The sequence below is a fragment of the Pinus tabuliformis genome, chromosome Q (assembly GCF_031772625.1).
Source record: "Pinus tabuliformis cultivar Carrire ecotype Pingquan chromosome Q, CPIR1, whole genome shotgun sequence".
Lineage (NCBI taxonomy): Eukaryota > Viridiplantae > Streptophyta > Pinopsida > Pinales > Pinaceae > Pinus > Pinus tabuliformis.
This window is the reverse complement of record NC_142296.1, coordinates 1,351,781,857-1,351,789,554: the sequence shown is the minus strand read 5'-3', so window position 1 is coordinate 1,351,789,554 and position 7,698 is coordinate 1,351,781,857.

The following is a 7,698-nucleotide window of genomic DNA, read 5'->3' as shown; positions in this document are numbered from 1 at the left end:
CAAGGAATCAAGGAAAAAAATAAATTTTTTCAAAGGCTAAAACCAGACTTGCCACTGTAAATTTCAGAATTAGAGTAGTAAACCAGGCAAAGCAGAGAAAACTAAAGGGAAATGGTGATACTAGAAAAGTTCACACAAAACCATAAAATGACAATCAATCAAACAGAAGGATTGCGTCCCGAGTGGAGTCGCCAATTTGTGGTGTAGGTAAATTCTCAGTGTAGACACAAACAATTCTTCTAGCTCGAGAGAGCTGGTCTAGCGAAAAACAAATAATCTATGGAAAACTTCCTTAAGCTAGAATCAAATAAGAGGGCCTACCTCTTAGGATGCTATTTCGCTTGGTGATGATCATGCTTCTTTACTCCAGCTACTTTTTGTTTCCTTCTTCTAAATATCTAAAATAAGAAAACAAACAACAACAACAACAACAAACGTGATAGCATACAAATGGCATTCAACCTACTTAACAGGTCAAGGAATATTAAGCCATAAAATGTAAGATACCACTTTCATGTAGGAAATCAATCAATAGTTGTATTCATATAAGTTCAGAAAGAGATTACAACTAATGCCTTGACGTTGTTGGTCTCCTCCGACGTATTCGGGTTTCCACACTTCTGCTAGCATCTCATGGATAACCCCAACAATGGAAGTTTTAAGGCTTTTTCCCTTTAGTCTCAAACCAAACCAAACACACTATTCTCCCTCAATCATAAACTAGAGAGCTACAAGCTATGATATCTTGTCGATTATTCAAGCTCCAAAAATACTAAGACTGAAACTAGTGTAGCTTGTAAAAGGAGGGGTTTATGTAGCTTGGACGGAGGGGGGATGGCTTCTCTTATCATGGGAGAAGGCCTTATCTCTTGGATTGGTTCCATCCTAATAGGGGAAATGAGCCCAAACTGACTTCCTCGACTCCATCCAGCCCAACTATTTACTAGAATTCCGGTACGAAGCTTCTAGACCTAGAAGCTTCGACTCCATATTTAAAAACTTGTCAAAATAGGATCAATGCGATTGAGAAAAGGCTTAGTAGATCCATACTGTGCTAGTCCTGGTTTTAATCTCTGGAAATCGGCACGAGGAGGAAACTAGTCATTAGCGTCGGTCTTGTAAACTGGGGTAAAAGAAAGATTCTTGGGAAATGTTGCAAAAGAGAATTGTTCTACTCATGAAGAGGGGCACGATGGGAGTTTCCTCATGATGGGAAAGCATGTAGGGTTCACTATAGAGGTCCTCCAGGATCGTGGAACAGGGATAGTGACAAAATGTTTTGTAACATTGGACCATATTGTTAATCAATGTAATGTAACGTGGAAGTACAAGAGACCCACTTGTCATATGAAGAGTCATGTAAAGTCGAAGGGTTTTGAAAGTCAAATAGTGATGAGGGTAGTCGAACAACCACAAGGGTCAGTTTCACCCTTGGCTATAAATACCTCCTCATTTGTACATGCAAAGGACTCTTCACCTCGGCTCCTCCGACATAGCCTTGAGAGTTTGTAATCTTTTCTTTGAGGAGTAAGTATTGGCTCCAACGCCCCACTCACGGGGTTAGTGATGTATGGTGTAATGTTGTGTCTTGGAACTTTCGCTTAATTCAGAATCTTGCTAACAGGCCAACACATTTTCACACATGTATTCTAATTGTTGTAAAACTGATCTTGAACACTTGTAATACATGTTGCTTTAACATGTGTTTAACACTTGAACTCATTCAATTGTTGTAATACATATATATTAATGAAAATGTGTTGTATACGCTGTTAACGCTATCATGCCTGTGTTGGTTACCTCCTCGGACATCAGACATACCTTTCATGTAAACTTGCTATAACAACCGTCGCACTCGCGCGGACTCCTTCGCTGTGTGTTGTACTTGTTATCCTTCCTTGTGTGTTGTGACTGCCTTATTCGTGTGGACTGCTCTTTTGGAAACTATGCACGTCTTGTTGTGTTGTGTGTTCCTAATAGAGTTGGGGCTTCCTCCCATCCAACTTGGGACTCACTCCCACCCTCTCCCTCTACAGTGAAAGAACCATTGACACAAGTAACACTAGCAATCACCAGGTACATGAACCTCACTACTCGAAGACAAAGCATACCACTCTCCTGTGCTGACAGGCAAGCGCTGAGGCAAATATTTAAGATAATGGAAACCATACCATCATACCTGATGGGACTCCCGCACCAAACGATGTGAGGTATTTCATACCAGGGTGATCCCCTGAATGTTTACGGGTCCAGCACCGTCAACATTTATGGCGCTAGAAGAAAGGCCGCCATTTATATATGGCTGAATGTCCTCTCACACTCACTCATCCACCATCTGGTCAAGGCAGTAACTCACACTCCCTCTCATCTACGCGCGACTCTGCAGTCGGTTACTTCTCACCTCCCAGGACTGAACACGAAATTCCATATCATCACCTTTGCTCTGTCCATCCCATCACTCGCCAGTTCGTGAAAGCAGTCGGAATGATCCCAGACATACAACATCTTCCATATGCATCAAGGAAGTCAAAAGCCACTCCTACAAGGGTTGTTGTATTGTTAGTGGAAGAAGCAGTTCTTGCCACACTTGAAGGTCTCGCAAAAGCTATTGAAGACGAAGTGGAACCTCTGACCTTTCGACAAGGGTAACAAGACACCCTTGTGATCTTGGGATTAGACTCCAGCACAGGAGGTGGAGGGGAAGGCAATGGAGGTGGAGACGAACCAACAGACTCAGAGCCGGAATCGTTAGATTCTGAAAAAGAGGAGGACGAAGAAGAAGAAGAGATGGCTGACCAAACTCTGGAATGGTTGACTCAGGGACCATTAGTTCTCCCGGGTGCTTTGCACAAGATTCCAAAGCGAGCAGAGAGAATGAACATCAAGTTCAACCTTGACAACACAATGAAGGCAGAAGACCATTTGGACAAATTCTACTTGCAGCTGCAGACCATTGAGGTACGATATGATGATGTAGCATGTAGATTGTTTCCATGTACCTTGGACAGTCGCCCAGCTACATGGTATCACAACCTTCCACCAAACTCCATACAGAACTGGGGTGGATTCAAACGCATGTTTTTTGAAAATTTGGATGACAAGACTCCAACCATGTTACTCAAAGAATTGGGAAGCCTAAAGATGGAGGGGAATAAAAGGTAAAATATTTCAATTAGAGGTTTACACGCATATTGAACTAGTTTTCAACGGACACAAAACCTCATGACTCCATCACTGTTGATTACTACACATCCGCATTGTCGACCAACATTGCGTAGTTCGTCAAGCGAGTTGCGAAACCAACTCTATTGGAAAACTACGAAGAGGCTATTGTTGTTGAGAAAGATCTATGCCCGATTGGAGTCATCAAGGATGATGAACCAACAAAGGACTCCAATGATGTGAGTGGAAAGCCCCAGGCGATGGTGAGCAAAGGTAAAGACAAGGAAACAAATGATATTGAAACCCTAACTCATCTTGTTAGGAACTTGACAACATAAGTGTCCGAGCTTAAACAACGAAAAATGGACACGTCTACAAGCAACCGTCCGCCCAGATAGAGACAATGAAGCACATCATCAAGTAGCAATCGGTACACTCTGAAAAATGCATAGAGCTATGTGTTCCATTTAGATCAGTGCACAAATTTTGAGTTCTGTTTATTCCACGAAGAACATCACCCCGAGAACTCTTGTTTGGATTGGAAGCGAGTCGCAAGCTCTGTATGCAGTCATACATTCGAAACAGAAAACAATATGCAGGAGCAACCAAAAAAAAGATAATGACAAAGATGCTGCACCTGATGAAGCATCAAATTCTGGGTATGTGGTGAACACGTACCAGTGCTCGCAAGCTATGCTGAAGACGAACACCGAGAAAAAGCCCCCAAAGAAAAATCACCGTTACAATCCTAGGAGTAAAGGGGCTCCCCTTACACTTGGGGAAGCACAAGAAAAGATGAGACTGCTGTTGAGGAAGGCTCATCCACCAGCTGCCCCAAATCATAAAACACAGATCAAGTCCAGGAAGACAGCGATGGACAAGAGTACGTCCATGAGCAGCAAATTGCAGAGCACTCCACCGGACAACATGAACATCAGTCCTACCCCGGACACCTTGGTGAGTCTTCCACCTATGGACTACAACATTATAGCTGACATGAAGCAAACTCACGCAAACATAAGTTTGTTCGAGTTAGTGAAGATCCAGAGTTAGCGAGATATCTTGCTGCGTGCATTGGGACAGACAATGTCGGACAACGCAACCTCTACTAGCAAGGAAGCCAACAAACCTCTTGTATCACTTTCCACTGTGCTAGACGCACTTTGGATGGAAGAAGCAAACTCAGGTTGCCCTCCATTCCTGCTCTCATTTGAAGTTTTTCACTGTAATGTTCACAACTGCTTGGTTGATTCCGACGCGATAGCCAATGTCATGTCGCTCTCCATTGCTAAGAGGATTAATGCACAATGGAGCGAGACATCCGCACAAATCATCCAGCTTGATTGAACCTCTGTATTAGCCATTGGTGAACTCCGAGATGTGATCATCTGACTATATCATGACAATTGAGTCCACCAATGCGTCAACATAGTTGTTGTGGACATATCAGAAGCATATGGTTTACTACTCAGCGGAAACTAGTCCAACAAGCTGAACGGATATTTTTCTACAGATTGGTCACACATGTGGCTTCCGTACATGAGAAAAAACAACCAAATCCAGGTGTTATCCGAGAGGCATATGAAGCACAATGTCACTCCCATCAATGGCGAGAATGAATCGTTGGTCTTCACAGAACTTATTTTTGCCAACTGCCTCCTGGAAACAACATTGGGATGTTATCTTGCACAACCAGCTCCAACACCATCAAAGATACTATTGGGACTCCTTCCTTGCCCAACTGATGGTAATGAAGCATGTACAGTACATTGTACCAATAGTAGCAGTAGCAGTAACAATAGTAGTAGCAGTAGTACAAGCGTGTCAAACGGTTTGAGTACAGACGAGTTATGGACCGTGTACTTTGATGGATAAAAGACATAGGACAATGCCGGAGCCGGGAGTGTCTTGATTGATCCATACAATAGGAAGCATCTAGTTTCAATTCGCTTGGAGTTCGAGTGCACGAACAACTTTGCTAAGTATGAAGCACTCGTGTTGGGCTTGTAAAAAGCCATTAGTCTCAACGTGGTTGCGCTCAAAATGGTAGGTGATTCAGAGATAGTGGTACGAGAGTTACGTAACAGTACCATTCAATGTTTGTCACCGCATCTGAAAAGTTACCAACAAGAGGTATGGCGACTGATCTCTAACTTCCAAGCATTTAACATCACTGCTATACCACGTATGCGTAATGCAGTTTCCAATGCTCTGGGAAATACAGCTTCAAGAATGTCACCGACTAGGGATAGATTTACTATTGAAATTTTGTACAAACCATCTATCCCGAATAACATAACTAATGTACGCGTGTTTAATGATGATCAATAGATATTGCATTTCATGGCCACCGCTGACGTCTTCAAAGATGCAATGATAGATGATGACGAGCACGAGCACTCTCTGTAAGCAAAAGCTAGTAACAAGAAAGGCCACCTTATAACGAAAGGTGTGGCAACTTTGAAAGAGCTTTATGACTTGCAAGAATGTTTTCAAGGGCCGAGGAACAACAAAACCCACAACTCCACCATGATGCACAAACTGATCAACTTGGGAACAAAACAAGATCCGAAGTTCGTCAATCTCGACACATGTTGCACATAGCAAGAGCGGCAAGCCTTTTTCCACCTATTCAAAGAGTACCAATATGTGTTCACGTGGACGTACGATGATCTGAAAACTTATGACACACGGATAATCCAACACATCATTTCGATCAAAGAAGGGGTCAAACCATATTAGCAGAAGCTGAGGAAAGTACACCCGTCACTTGAACCCCTCATATAGAAAGAGATCACCAAGTTGTTGGATGCACAAATCATATACAAAGTTCGTCATTCCACATGGGTTTCAAACCTTGTTCTTGTACGCAAGAAGTCCGAGGAAATCACTTGTGTGTCGATTTCCGGAACGTGAACTGCGTCTCCGAAAAAGACAACTACCCCATGCCGTCTATGGACCACATTCTACAAACAGTATTTGGGGCACAAATGTTTTCCCTACTCGACAATTTTTCAGGATACAATCAGGTTCTGGTAGCAGAACCTGACAAACTTAAGACTACCTTTTGTACTAAGTGGAGTACGTTCGCTTATAGGCGAATGGACATCGCTTTGGGCTTGTAAATGTAGGCGCAACCTTTCAACACGCCATGGACATCGCTTTTCACGGACTCATCAGATAGAGCGTAGTGGTATACCTCGATGATGTAACTATGTTATCAAGAAGACATGAGGACCCATACGCCATCTGAAATTTTTTTTTGAGCCATGCCCAAAATACGGGATTTCCTTGAATCCCAAAAAGAGCGTATTCGCGGTGTCTGAGGGGAACTTTCTTGGACAGATTGTTTCCAAAAGCAAGATCAAGGTGGACCTAGACCGGGTCCAGACTATTACACAGATCCCTCACCTAGCCAACAAGAAAGCCATGCAGTCCTTCTTGGGCAAGATAAACTTCCTCTGGAAGTTCATCTCAGATTATGCGCAGATAGTCAAGCCCATGCAGGACATGATCAAGAAAGATGCAGTCTACAGCTAGGGCAAGAGGGAAAAGTATGCATTCACCCGGATCAAGCAGGCTATTGCAGAAGCGCCTGCACTCTACAACCCAAACTTCAAGAAGGATTTCTTTCTATACACCTTCGCCTTCGATAATTTGCTCGCTGCAGTACTCAGTCAGAAGGATGACATGAATGATGAACGTCCTAACTGTTTCATGAGCGCAAGCATGCAGGGACCAGAACTCAACTACCCCACCGTTGACAAGAAAGCATATGCAGTTTACAAGGCGGTGAAACACTTCAGGCCCTACTTGCTGAAGAACCACTGCATAGCATACGTCCCTCACCCACTAGTGCACACACTGCTTGTACAACAAGAATTGGGTGAACAACGTGCGAATGGGATGACAGGCTTGCAAGAGCATGATCTTGAAATCAAGCCAGTTCACATGATCAAAGGACATGGACTCTGCAGACTTGCAGCTAAAGAAGTACACGCATTAGAGAGTGAAGAAGAGCTCGCCGACTGGGAGCAGGAAGTTGAGATGTATGATATAAGGCGAGAAACACCCACTGAAGATGGAACCTCTTGGTACGCAGATGTGCACCAGTACCTTGAGCATGACACCATACCCTCTCACTTTTCCATTAGACAGAAGAGGGCACTACGCCTCAAAGCTTTATCATATCAGTCGGTCCACGAAGTGCTTTACAGGAAGCACATCAATGAAGTTTTTCTCATGTGCCTGGAGGCACAAGAATCAGAGAAGGTATTACAAGATCTGCATGACAGATCCACCGAGGGTCACTTTGCGAGAAACACCACTGCGCACAAAGTTATGCGAGCGGGTTTTACTAGCCCACATTATTCAAGGATGCACATGCTACTGCTTGCAAGTGCTTAGTCTGTCAGCGATACACCGAAAGAGCATGAAGGTCAACAACCCCACTGCACCCTGTTGTAATGACCAAACCATTCCAACAGTGGGGCCTGGACATCATTAGAGAGATTTTCCCACATTCGTCAAAACAAC